Source organism: Ixodes scapularis, unplaced genomic scaffold, assembly GCF_016920785.2.
Source record: "Ixodes scapularis isolate PalLabHiFi unplaced genomic scaffold, ASM1692078v2 PGA_scaffold4__175_contigs__length_147842914, whole genome shotgun sequence".
NCBI lineage: Eukaryota > Metazoa > Arthropoda > Arachnida > Ixodida > Ixodidae > Ixodes > Ixodes scapularis.
In genome coordinates, this window is record NW_024609879.1 from 119,705,276 (window position 1) to 119,720,091 (window position 14,816).

Below are 14,816 nucleotides of genomic sequence, written 5' to 3' on the forward strand. Positions count from 1 at the left end.
TTTCCTCGTGTTGTCGGTCGCGAAGGTGTACACATTTTATCCTTGTGCAGGTTTGGTGACAGGGATTTATTTAGGCGTGAAAGGGTTTTTAACGCTACCCCCCAATCCCAAAATGTGTTGTTGTTTTTCCGCCCGTCTTTCCGTGCATTTCTCGCTAAATTTAGCGGGGAAATTGAGGTCACGTGACTTGCGCACGATTTCAGTTTCTCCGCTACATTTAGCGGGGAATCTGATGTCACGTGACCTGACGCCCACTAAATGTAGCGGAAGAATTAACGTCGGAACACCTATACACCAGTTCAGTTCCCCGCTAAATTTGGCGGGAAAATCGATGTCACGTGATTTAAACATTAATTCGATTTCCCCTCTAAATTTTGTGGGAAAATAAACGTCGCGAAACCTGACATCACGTGTGCTACACGCCAGTGTATTTTCCCCGCTAAATTTAGCGGAGAAATTGAAAATGCAACGTCCTTATAGACCCATTTCATGCGTTATAGGACTTCGAAGTTAAAGGTCGCTGCTAATTTTTTGTGTAAAGCTACGCGTACACGCGACACGTTCCTGCTTGCACATCCGAATAGAATGACGGGTTCTTTAGGAGGTTCATATTTTTTTTAGCCTTCTATATTTTAAGTAGCCCTTCGATTTCATGTCGAACATAGCCCCTGGGATCAAATTCCTCCTCGTCTGCGTTTGCAAACTCCCCCCCCCTTTTTTTTTTCTTCCCTCTCTCTCTCTGTCTCTCTTTGTGAACAATGTATATAGTTATACAAAGAGAAGAATTGGAAGCTATCAGCGTGAGGACGAAAGGGACGGCCGAGTCGTCAAACCCGTTCGGTAACCAAACCGCTGCTAGCCAGAGAGAGTGAAAGAGATAAAAAGAAATCGACTAGTTTATATCTTGGCTCTTTCTTTCGGGTGCTTCGACAAAATCCAGTTTTTTTAGCAGAGTGGGCGGCGAACAAACAGAAACACATTTCGCTCAAATTGATCCAGTACAAAAAAAAAAAGTAAAGTTATATAAGTTGTTCTGAGAAAGGGTTGTATTGTGTTGGGCGAATGATTCTGATTGGGCTTTCCGGGATAGCGGTCAAACGGGCCGGTATGGACAGTATTGTATGGCCGTGTTGTACGGGTCGTTCCGCTCTGTCAAATGTTGCTTTCCGGGGCGGATTTTATTCTTTTTTTTTTTTTTTTATATTTATGGGAAGGTTGGTGGAAGTAATAATAATAATAATGAAAGTGTGTATAATGGTCGTCGCTCGTTTCTGGTATTCGGGGCAGCTGCTAAAATTCCTGTTATCACCGTCGGAGGTCGCCATGTATGTTCATATTTTTTTTTATTATTGTCGTTATGGTTTCTATTGTGCGTTGTACCGGTTGTAGCTGGCGGTGGAATCAGTGGAGGTGGGTAACGTGAAAATGGAATGGAGTGCTTTCTCGCCGAGCTGCCTGTCTTGTTCCACTAAAGGGGGCGGGGGGGGGGGGGGGGGGGTCGTCGTGGGAGCAGTCGGTAAAATTTCCAATGGGTGATTTATTTGAGAGTTACAGGGCGAAAGAATATTTCGACATTCGAGGAAATTTACCTAATAAATGCGTCTAATGATGTCTGTCGTCGTGTTCGCCTGGCCTAAATCCCACTTTTCCCTCTTATTGTCATTTGCGCCGAAGTCCACAATCGCACAAAAATGTCAGTTGCTGAAACTTCCAAACGCTGTAGGGAGAGACAGAGGAGGAGATGGGAGGGCGTGGGGACTTCCGAGTGCCGAGCTCTGTTTGGAAGCATTAGTGGGCAGACTCAAAGGCTGTTTGCCTCTGTCTTTTTTTTTTTTTTTGGCCCTTACTGGAATCAGGCGCGCAGAGTGCACCGTGACTTCACGTCCCTAGAGGATGTGTACATCTCATTCTGTGTCCGCTAGTCTCAAGTACGCGCTGACTTGCGATGAAACGAAGGATAATATTGTTTTGTTTCTGACCTACTGGAGGAATTACAAACCGAAGTACGCACCATTGATGCTTTTCGATATTTTTTTTAAATATCATTTTCTTTATTAGTCGGGCGGTTTAATTACAGAACTTATTCCTTCTACGAGTGCTTGTTTGTATTTTTTTTTTCTCTTCGGTGTATCTGGCGTTACTGATTCTCAAACAGGCAGTGTCACCACATAAATAACGGTAGCTACAGTGACGTGGCAGGCGAGCCGATGGACTCTGTAAACACTGAAAACAAGAGATACTAGAACAAAGGAAAGATACAAAACAGAAAACAGGAGAGAGAGAGTGAGAGAGAGGCGGCTGTTCCTAATCCCCAAATGGGATTGTTCGTGTCGTTGAAAACCGAAAAGCCTTCCTCCCCTCCCTCCGTCTTCCGGCGTACCGATTTAAGGCGGGCCACTTAGGCCTTCCCGATACTATATCCGGTAATTGAAGTCTGGGGCGAAGATGCGGGGACACTTAGCTCAACCCTATCCACCCGGTAGGTTTCATCTGTTTCCGCTTCCGGTCACGTGCAGGCCAGGTTAGAAAGTAAAAATTGCTCGTGGTGTCCTTTTTTTTTTTTTTTTTTTTTTTTTTTTTTCCTATGAATTTAAGCAGCAGACGTTTTGGGGGTAAGGACTAGTCGGTGAAGGCTGTTGGGGTAACGAACTGATCGGTGGAGAGTGTCTCGGTAAAAGAGGAATTTCGGAGCACGTCTGTCTGCTTTTAGAGAATTTTGTTTGGAAACGTCTTGGCCTCCTGACGGGACATTGCAGTCGGATTAACCTCCTTGTTTCTTCATTTATGCTGATGCCGCTCCGCTGAGTTCGAGTAATGGTGACTGGAACGCTGGAACGCGTATCCTAAAAGTGTGTTTAGCGCTGCCTCGTTTGTGGTACCTGGATTTCCGCCTGATGACGTCATGGAGTGTTGTCTCCTGCGATCCGATTGGCGATTCCAGCGAAATTGACGCCGCGCAGCGGCAACGCCAAGAAGCTCAGGAGAGGAGGTCATTTCGAACCTGTCGTCTGCTATCGCTGCTTGGTTCTCGTAGACAGCATAGAAACAAACATCGTGCCCAGTAAGTTATGCTTCCGCCGTGTGACCCCTACGCACTGACTAGAAGAAGGTCTTTACCGTCCAAAAATTTGATCTTGCTTTCACGCAGAGCACCGATTTTACGCTGCTGTACAAGAAATTTACGGTGGTCCGCGTGCTAAACGACCATTTTGCCCGACCAGCGCGCCCCCTATAGTTTGCGTGAGTTGAGAATAGCGGGCGGTGACGCAACAACAAAGTTGGATGCGCCAGACGTCCCTTCTGCCACAGGTCGGTTTCCAGCCCTACAGTCCACTAAAGCTTCGTCAACTAGGATTTGGGACGCTGCGACGACGACAATCGCGTTCGCTCCTGCTTCCTCCCTGAACTTGTACGACCAAATGCCAGGATCGCGACCCGCCGGCACTCGTGGAGTCTTTTGGTGCCACTTGGAAGCAAGTTTGGATGCTAAACACGCCAATCGGAGACACGCCTTCCAGGCAGCGTAGTCTGAGTGCTCAAAGGGTTGCGTGGTTTTGGTGACGCCGAAACCTCGCACGCGCAGCAATTCTGGGTAACCGGAAGCCTCACACGCCCGTTTTTTTTCCGGACGCCGGTCGCCGTCACTTCCGGTTGTGGCAGGCTAGCAGATGCGGTTGGGGACTCCGGATAGGGGAGCGATTTATGATCCCTTAAACGTCGATTACGCGGCGTGTTTGACACTGCTCCCTCCCCCCTTTTACTCTTCCGACATCGAGCTTTCCTCGGGCAATTGCGTCAGGGGATAAGAGTGTGTGGACTTTGGTAAAACACGGAACAACCCTTTCGAAGGATTCTGCGGTTCACTGGAAAGGGGAGGCAACCTTGTCTGTAATAGAGAACCGTCCGGGCGTCTACGAGAAGCAGCTGCCCCTATTCGTTGGCGTTCGGCGTGGTCCGATAGGCTGAGGGGACGGCTGTTTGCGGTAGTATTACGTAAGTGGTGGCTATTAACTTAATGGACGGGTAAATTTCAACGAGCTTTTACTGCACGGGCTGTGCTTTTTACTCTGTTTTGAGGAGAGGGTTTGGTTTTAGCGTTGCTTAACCGTCTCTCTCTCTCTCCCTCTTCCTTATGCAGGCACTCGTGGTGTGCATGTATGTGTGAACGTAGGTATACGCATCTATGCATGTACCGAACCCGACACAGCACGAATACGTAATCTCCAGTATTGCCCCGTACCGTCTCACTCTTTGACTTTTGTCGCCATAACAACCCTGAGATGAAATACTCGTACTCGAGACAATAGAGAATTTTAGTGGATCGTTCCGGCACCCCCGATGACGACAACGATGCGTGCGCGAAGGTGGAGTATCGATTATATGGTTATCAGAGTCGTCGGAACGATCTACTAAAACCTCTCTAGTAACCCGAGCGGTACGGTTTCGGTGTTGGACACAGTGGTCACTGACAGAACGAGCAGTGCAGGGCGGTCTGAACAACGTTACATCACCCGATTGAGGGAAACGACAGCGAAAGCATTCAAAAGCGGTATCAGGGAAAGGATGGTAGACTCGGCTACTCCGCTTATTTAGTCACCACCTTTGCGTATTCTCCTTCACTGTTTCATAGTCACGCTCTCGGGGTATTTTACGCCGTCATAAACTAACACCAGCTTTCGTTCGCCGCCTCTATTTTATTTCTCGTGAAAGAAAGTCCGCCGACGCGGTCGCCATAGGGTCGCTGGTTGGCTTCCCCCTCCGGCTCCGGTGTGTGTCGGAGTAGCCGACTCGCGGGGGAGTCGGGTCTTCGGATATTTTTACGCTTCTCGTTACAAGTAATCAAATTACTTGTAATCCATTTCTTTCTTTAAATACTTATGGAATCATTAGATTACTTTTGTTGGGTAGTAATCGAGACAGTAATTTGATTACCTTTGGAAGTACTACAATTACTTGTAGCTGTTACCATTCTTTGCTGCCCAAGTTTCCTACCAAGAAATATTTAAACCAAGTCTCCGACAGAATTACGGTTTACCAAGTTTAGGTGGATTAAGAAGATAAGTAGTAAATGATCTTGTGATTGTTATCTAATAAATGGACACTACGAAATACTCGTTTTCAAACTTTCAGAAATATTTTTCCTTTTCAAAATATAAAGTAACGATTACTTTTTCAAGTAATGGCCGATTCTCATGTAGTCGAGTGATCCAATTTAAATATTTTAACCGAGAGTAATTGTAATCGATTACTCTTTCAAGGTAACGTGTACAAGACTGCCTGTGACTCTAGTTACGTGCTTGGTGTAACCCGGTTCAATTGCAGTTACTCGCTGAAACGATGTTGCCAAATACAAACCTTCGCTCGTATACTCTCTACATGAATGTTACGCCGTGAATTTTTTCTTCGCATATTTGAGTATAGTTCTCTCACTCCAGTGAAGGAGCTGTAGGAGAAATGGTCACAGAACTGTAAAAGGGATGTGCAGTCACACTCCAGGAGAACAGATATGTAAAGTTAAATTCCAAAACATGTCTGTGCAATGATATCAAAAGTCGCCATAGGGACATCATCATTTCTTATATCATTAGACTCTTAAGCTGACCAAAAGCAAAGAAAAACAAAAACATAACGCGGTGGTTTTATTATGTAGGAAATAGCGCAAAATAAACTCACTCACACTGAAGTTACACGCACACCGGAATTAAATTACTCTCTCGTCCGGGTATGCGTGTATTTTTAGTGTGAGTGAGTTTAATTTTGCCCTATTTTCTACATGATGAATACCTAACTCGCCCAAGCATCCATCCTAAGAACGGTCGTTTTTGAATTTGTATTGTTTTAATGCTCCGCATTAGGCTAAGCGTGAAGACCCGGACGATGGAAGTGTTAAATGGGGCTAGGCGTCCATTAAAAATGTAAAAAAAAAGTGTCAGAACTACACATTATTTTTACTATTTCAATTGTAACTTGAGGCTGTATCGTCCACAAAAAGGAAACACGAATAAACCAATTTAACAATAAATATTTTTTTTATAATTGCTTTTTTTTAACCCAGATACTTTTTATTAATTGCAGTTAGAGGGAAAGCTAAAATATGGAATACAACAGTGGTGCCTGCTAAAATACGTAGGCTAAATAAATGTGCACCAAGTAAAAGAGCAATCTTTTTTTTTTATTTTCTTATCTGAATTTTTAATTAAAAGTTCAACCGATTAACCAGTTAAAAGGCTGATCGTGGTTATAGCATTAATTGACTAATAGGAAGGTTTCAAATAATTAGACCTCTCTGTATGGCGAAAGCCGTTCAAGATGTCATAGACTTTTTCTATTACTTTTAAAAGTCTTGCTTGTTGATAATTTAAGATGTACCTGGAACGTGACCTAGTATAGTTAATATCTGGTCGTAACTAACCAAACTCTCTTTCAATATAACTTGGCAAGCTGTAAAATCTACATTCCTAACGATCCATTCAGAGCGTCTTATACTAAGTCAGGTGACGATGATACCGCCGTCGTGCCCATCTCATTGAAAGGTGTGACATGCTTCTCTCCCTCTCTCTGATTGGTTCACGGGGGCAGTGGCGTTATTCCTTCAATAGGCTCGGCTCAAAGGGAGTGGATTTGTTCGTGAGAGTGTGTCTGTTATTTTAACTTAGTTGCGTTTAAGCACGAAAATCTGTAGCTTTGATACTTTTGCCACTGTAACTTCTACAACAGTAGCATCGCACCGCGAGGTCAAGTTACTCTGAACACGACATCGACAGTTGGGTTTGAGTTTTGCATTAACGAAGTGTCGAGGGACCCAAAACTTTATTCGCTAAGTTGTTGTCCCAGATGAACGCATACAAGTAGTTTTAGTGGGACAACATTTGGAATCGTTTGCTCGCTCGGTTATTCATTCGTTGATCTGTTGATAAATTGCTCTCTGTATAGTTGTGTTTATAGTTAATTCAACTTTAATGGAGGTCGTGGGTTCATCCTTGCACCCTTCTTGGTGATAAAGCTCACGTTACAATGTAACATGACACGATGCCACAATGTGACGTGCGTCACTTCGTGTGACGGGGTGTCACATGACGTGACACTGCGTCAATTAAACACCCATTTAGGTTTCCCCGCTAAATGTAGCTGTCGAGCCGCGACGGAAGGATGCGCACGATCTCGCAGTTTTGTGGCTCCGAAGATACTATCGGCGATCATGTGTTTGTGCTAACAGTGTCGCTCTTTGTACGCCTATGTATTTAGGCCGCGCGCTCGCCGTGTGTGCGGTGTATGCGATAATAATGCCAGGGCATTTTTATGAGCTGCGTGGATCCGTGATTTCTCTGGTGTGTGCGTAAACGATTTGTGCATTGATGGTGTTGCTCAATGGGCGTTCGCGCGTGTTTGAGAACGGTGTTTGCGCCGGAACTTTGGTCGGGAATGGCGGAGGGACGGAGCAGCCCCTCTCGACGCGTAGGGCGCCTCGAGAGGTGTGGTCTCTTCGTCAGGGATTAGCGGGGGATTACCGCCGCCTGCTTGTCTTTGGAAGGAGGGGCCTTCTGCGCCGCTGACGCGGGATCGTAAGGAGTGTTGACGGAGTGTTTTCTCGGATCATGACGTTGTGTATTTTCGCGTCTGGTGTCTCTCTGTCTCGATGGATTAGAAGTCCCTTTTAAAAAGATAACATACGCTTCCGGCGACATCTGGAAAGACAGCACGGTGGCTCGCGTTAAAGACCCTTTGGAGTTCACCGAGGAAACGTGATGCTTACTTGCAAGCGATTGTGTTGTGCTACGTTTGCGAGGAGGCGACCGAAGCGCATTGAATGGACGGCGGACCAATCACTCGTACCCAGTCTTCCCGTCTTGTTTCACCTAGAGCCACTAAATGAGCTGCGCTTAGAGTATCGGCACTCCGTTCCTTGGCATTGTTGTGGGCGCCGCCATTTTGGGGCTTGTGCAGAGCAGACGCAACTGCCGATCGGCATGATTCAAAAGTGCGACTTCCTCAGCATTAGATTCGGTGTTAGGAAGCTCATGTAATATTGCTTTGCTCAGCTGCGCATTGTTTAAGCATTTTCGGAAGACGGAAAAGCGTTTCCTGTGATTTCAGATAAAGCTTCAGATAACTGGCAACCATGATTTTAAGCCACAATATGGCCAAGTGTCGTTACTCTGAAGCGTAGCTTATTTAGTGGGACTAGTTTCACCTAATCATGAAAGACTTTTCTTACACCGTGCGCTAGACCTTCGCGTTGCTAGCGGGAGGCCCGTGCCGTCATTTGGGAGCGTGGATTGAGCACGCGTCCGGCAGCAATCCGCAGCGTGTACGGTCTACTAAAAGTCTCTCTATAGGGAGTATTGAGTGGCGGCCATATCCGTGCGCGCTGCTGCTGAGCGCGTGCTGACGGCGAGCTTGCCCAGTCCCTTTGGAGCGTGCATTTAGCACCATCAAGGTTGTCGGTCTTAGCAGGCTATTAATCTAAGCTCGTTCTGAGCATGCGCTCTAAACATCGCCCTCAAATATGGCGCCCAGTGAATACCTCCTATTGTGGTTTAAATAACCGTCGCGATGCGCTACGGTCGCGTCCAAAGCAATCCGTGTGGTTCGCGGCGTTTGCTGCTGCTTTGAAAGTGCGTTGGGGAGAAGCACCTGATTTCTGGAAGGGACTCGTGATGGGGACTTCAATTCCTTGACAAGGATGAGGACGGCGAGGCGTCTCTCTTTTGGATAAGCGGCCTCTGGCAGGCGGTCTTTGACTTTTGCCGTGCTTTTTTCCGCGCCTGCACGCTCGAAGTTGCCATCCGTCTTTAGCAGACAGTTTCGTTTTTTTTTTTTTTTTTTTTTTACCTTAGGCTCTCGAAACCAAACTTCGAGCAGTCGTATTTATAAAACTACACACAATAACTAAAAAAAAAAAGTAATTTAGGGGCATTAAGCTGATAACAACCGTTATCTCAAATTCGAAAATATTGACCAAAATTTCCCTTTAAACGCTAACTTTTTTTTTGCTTTTTTTTTTTTTTTTTTTTTTTTATTAGACGATTAGCTTTTTATGTCACTCGCTCCTCGTGCCATTAAAAGAGAAATGCCGTCGCAAAAGAAGCCGTTTTACTTTCCTTAAAAAAAAGAGCGAAAAAGAAAATATCCGGGCTATCGCTGTGGCTGACATTACTTCCTCGTGGTGTGTCATTTTTCTGTTTTCCTGTTTTTTTTTGTTTTGGGTTTGCATTGTTTGCGCCCCCCCCCCCCCCCCCCCCTTTTTTTTTTCTTTCTTTTCCTCGGTCATCTGCATTCAATGCGGGTTAAGAGACATCTCCATTGTGTCTTTGCACCGGGCGGAGACGCTGGAGGAAATGATAATAGTTGACGCCATTGTTCGAGCCTTGGGTGTCGTCGTCGTGAGTGTCGTCGGCAAGCTCATCGTGCTGAAATAATGACAGTTCTGTTCCTTGACTACTTTTCTTTCTCTCCTTTGAAATACGATGGTACCGTTTGTTTTTCTTTGTCCGTGTGTGTTTTTGGCGAGATAGCTCGTTTGGTTTCCCCTTTTTGCTCCTTGGCCCATTGTTTTAATTGGGTCAACTAGTTGAAGGTTAGATATCAGTCAGTGAGAGGAAAGCGCCTGTTTTTTTTGTTTTTTTTTTTTATTCATTTATTCCTTTCGAAAGGGGGAAGAAAAAGCTGCGTGTTTCAGTAGCCTAAAAAAAAAAAAAGCGTAGTGCTAGGCTAGAACAAAAAACGTTGTAAAGGAAAATAGCAAAAAAAAAAGTTAAGAAAAACCCAGAAAAGTCGCTCGCAGTCTGCAGCCTTTATTTCAACAGGAAGAAATGAAGTATGTGCGCGCTTAATACGAAATTGTCGCCGCTGACGTTCTGAGCCACGTGTATGCGCCGTGCGGTTTTATCCCGCCAGTGCAACAATAGAGGTCTAGTATTGCGTATAGCAGCAAACGCAAGCACTGTCCCTTACGTTAGCATTGCGTGCTCCACATGTACGCAGCGCCGATTTTTGCGTACGTGAGCAGCAGTCCTCGGCGTTCCCGTCTCGCGTTGCTCTCGTCGTGCGCGAGACAGCGCGAGACTCGGATTGGTTGGCTTGGCTGATCTACAGGGTAACTGACCGAAGTCCGGCGATTTGCTCGGAGCCGTTTGCGTGGGCACACATATAGATGGCGCTGCGCAACTGCTTAAGTATGCGTTTGCTCTTGCTTAAAAAGAATATTCGATTGGCCTTTACTTGAAAAATGTAATCGTTACTATATTCGCGACTCTAGCGACCTATAGGGGGCGCCACCACCAAACAAACATGGCGGCTGAGTCCAGGTCGCGTCGGCTCGGCAGGGCCGCCTGAATAGGTGGCGCGTTCACTTTATCAGATTTTCTTTTGTTTAATGCCTAATTTTATAGGTATTTTGACTGAGACGGTTAAGTGTAGTCGGTGCACATAAACTTGCAAAGCATAGTTTTGTTTTCCCGGTGTTTTTTTTTTTTTTTTTGTTATTTTCATGTCAATTTTTCGTTTTGGAGATTTTGTTCAAAACCGAACTACGGGCTCCGGAGAGACGGTAATATACTAATCAGTTTTGATCATCTAAGGAAAGCGGCGATGACTACAGAATTGTTGCACCGAGTGCCTCGACCATGCGACTTATCTGTCCTCTAAATCGAGTTTTTGTGCGTATCCACGTTTAAGAAACAGCTCCAGTCGTCTGCTCGGTCAGCAACTCAGGCTGCAGGAAAATAACGAAAATTAAGCAAGCGCTTCTTGAGCCAAGGACCATGTTAACTCGCCGACGCCCCACTAAGCAGCTGATACTCGTATTTCAATTCAGGTTTTAATAGCAATCGAGAAGTCATTTTGACGAGCGGGTTATGTATTATATTACGTACTATGTCCCACTAAAGCGATATTAGTATATTCTTCGAGTTGAAATACGGGCTTAGTTGACTAGCTATAAGGTGAACTGCTGAATAAAAGTATATTTGACAAACAGAGCGATACTACTTGAACTTAGCCAAATGGTTCTAGCCGGCAGCACGGAGACAAACTGAAGAAAGTTTTCATCGGAGATTCACACAGAACCTCTTCGCACTGAACTTTGCTTCGAATCCTGAGCGGAGAAAATGAGTATTTTTTGTGGCCGGTCAACCTGACCAACGTAGTATTGCTGCTGGCTTCGACGGGGGTATAATATATATATTGGAGGCGCGATAGATCAAAATGCTGTGGCAGCTTCTAAAGTTGCGAGACTCGTCCCCCACCTTATGAAAACAAATAATTTCCCTCATTCATCATTTGCAGCGAGCAGGTTTTCCCGAATCAAGCAATTGCGAAATCAGCCCAACTTGTTCAGTGTGGTCCAGAGGCTTTTTCGGCGAAAAGCAGCTAAGATGAATAGCCGACCCACCGACCGGCGTGGGTGGCTCAAACTTCAAGCTAACCGAACACAACCAAACTCAAGAAAAGGAGCTATCGAACCTTCCCCTCCCATTCACTTAACTGCAACATTGATGTTCCCTCCAGCGAAATGCCTCGTATGTCGTCCTCAGTCCACTGTTCTACATCCTCATAAAAAAAAAAAATCACTTGTCAGTTACCAAGTAGTCGTCACTTTGAAATGTGATTCGAGACAGACAAGAAAATGAAAACGTTTTTCTGTGATTTCGCCCCATCCAAGAAATCGAAAGCACGCGACCGTGTGTTGTGGAGTGAACGGGCTTTGAAACACGAGATGGGAGGAAACAATCTACTGAGGCTTCACCACACTAATGAACACTCAGGCAAACTTTAAAATATTCGGACCTTCGTCAAATTACATTGTTCGCTACCGTGCCGACAACACGTGTCCGCGAAAGCCACCGCAAAGACGCGGAGGGGCGCGGAGCGACCTGGTCCGGCTGGTTCCCGGTTTTCCCGTTTGGTGGCGTCCGTTTTGCTGGAGTCGCGAATACTTCTTCGATCACTTGAGATTTTCGAAACGATAGAATTTTCTGCCGGTTTCCACACTGGTCTTTCTTTCTTAATGCCCATTATTGGATTAGAATCGCCGATTTATAAATTGCTTATCTTCTTAATCCGTCGATCTTGGTAATCCATCCTCCTGTAGGTGATTTGGTTCGGGTATTCTTCGGTGGGAAACTTGTGCGAACACGCCATTAGAAAGGGGAGGGGGAAAAAAGTAACGGGTTCGATTAATTTTAGTAGTACTTCCAAAAGGAGTAATCAGATTACTGTTGCGATTACCTCCTAATTAACGTAATCAAAATATTACGAAATTATTCTAAAAAGTAATTGATTACAACGAGTCGTTACTTGTCACGAGTATACCATTCATGTCAGATACAAATCGACCCGATGCAACGTGTGACGTTTATATACTGGAAGGACGTGGGTGCTGCGATAATTGTCGTAGTTTAAGGAGAATATGCATTATCTACTCGGTGATACGCAGGACAGGCAGACCGCGATCTCTGGCTAATTATTCAACGTCTGATTTACTCCTTCTGGCTTATGGCAGTAAGTACAAATACCTAGGCGTTCTTTTGAAATCGAATCTGAACTTGAATGCGCACACACACACAAAATGAGTTTATTAGAGCGAAGAAAAAAAAATATATTTAACGTTTAGACTAAAGTTAGAATTTGGCTGTCCAGAGCTGGGATTAATGCCATATAAGTCACTGATATTACTAACGATTGAATATGCGAGCCCAGGTTGGGAACCATCCACGCAACAGAGCGTTTACAAAAAAGAGCCCGAATTAAAAGTGTCCGATTTATTTTCAATCGCTATGGATCCACAGAAGCGGTCTCCCTACTGAACTCCGAAGCCAACCTTCAACCAGAAGTAAAAGGATAATGTTGACTCGAATGGTATTGCTTTTTTTTTTTTTAATTGCTACATGGTCATTTCTTTATGAATATTCATAAACACGTTACGTTTGCAAACTTCGATAGCGCAACTATAGAACGACTCCATAACAAATTCATTGTACCTCATCGCCTCGGCACAGACATTTTTTTTTTTACTTTTTTTTTTATTGTTTGCACGACTGGAACAGTTTATCCCTGGATATGAAACTGGTGAATATGTGTGGTTTTTTGGATAACATTTTTAATACTTAAGTGCGTGCTTGCACTTTTTAAACGCCTGCTAACTTGCCGCACTCACGGGATGAGGGAGGTCCTTCAGTTTTCGCGCCGAGAAAGTGAGCGAGAGGAGGCCGAGCTCTGGTTGGAACGAATAGGGGGTAGACCTAAAGCTATGCTCCGTTCGCCCTTGAGCGGCTTCCGCAGTGCTTTGGTCGCGCGTGCCTACGCGTTCACATCTGTTAGCAAGGGCAGGGCAAAGCTTTTAGTCTCAGCTTAAGGGCGAACGGGGTAGAGCTGCCTTTGTCTCCACTGCACTCGTCGAATGCGAGTGCCAAACGCCGGCGTTGCGCGTTCGAACGCAAAAGCCAAACGCCGGGAACCTGCGTTCCCTTTCGAAGCGCATTTAATATGCCCGTGCGTGCGTCTTCTTCTTCTTTTTTTTTCGCGCTTCTTTTAGTTGTAAACGAAAGAAACAAGCGAACAAATCGCTAACAGACGGTGAATGCGAAAAGGGATCTCTCGTGGAAGCCTCACTCCGACGATAGACCAGTATAGACCAACGCTCGCTTTGCAGAGTTCGCCGAGAACCGTCGGCGGCTACTTGGACGCTCGAAGTACGTTCGTTATATTTCTTTCGAACAAGCCAGAAAAAGAATATCGAGTCATTCGGCGCTTCCGCTGCTCACCTCTGTCTTTCCACGTATACGAACAGTCGTCATCATTTATTGCCCCCCCCCCCCACTGTTTCCTTTCTTACAAATCCGTGTAGGTATATAGCCACACACGCGTATACCTCTTTCGCTCGGTATGTGTACGGTTACGCCGTTACCTCCCAGAATTACGAGGGGGGAAAAAGTTCAGTGCTAGAACGTTGAGATGTCCCTGAGATGTCACACGAGCGAGACCGGACCGCAATTTTTTTTCTTCTTTTTTTATTGGCGAGAGACAGGCAAGCGCGTGGCTTTGTCAATTGGACACCGACCGATTCATTGGGTGCGTTCCTGACGCGATGAGTCGGCGCTTTGCCTCTCTGGGAATCATTGCCTGCGGATGAGGCTGAGAGAGGGACCGAAACAGAGACACGCAGTCGGAAAGACAGACGGACGGACCAACACTGCCGAAGCGGACATAGGCTCGCAGGTACATAAGACGAAAACGAAGGAGGACCGGATGGTGCCGGAGAATTATTGATGAGCTTATCTCGGCTGGCCGTCAAGAGTCGGAGAGAAAGAAAGAAAATGAAAAAAAAAAAAAAGTCGGACTCGTCGGGAATTCTTTGGGGAATGTCTTTTGAAGGCACCGCGCGCTCGCGCTGACGACCGTTGACCGTTTGTAACGCCCCGAAGAACATTCCTTTTTTTTTTTTTTTTACCCTGTATTGCAATGAGTTATTCAATTAGCCGTAAAATGTGGGGATTTCGATTAGAGGACTCGTGGTTGCGCTCACAAAGTATTCCAGCCATAGTGTGCGTTTGCTTTTAGTCAGCAGTTTCGCGCCTAAAACTAAAAACGCAAGTTTGAGAAAGAAAAAGAAAGAGCCGGAGTATGAGCTAATTTTTTTTTTTTCGCTGTATATTGAGAATTTAAGAAAAGTTACTGCACGGAAAGTAAATTTATGTTCATCTGTTCAAGCTTTTGCTCTCTATGTCAAGTTATGCAATACAATATGTTTTTTGCCTCTGGTCAAATTAATTGAAAGAAAAACCGGAAAAAAAAAGTTGCAAAACAGTCTAGCGGTT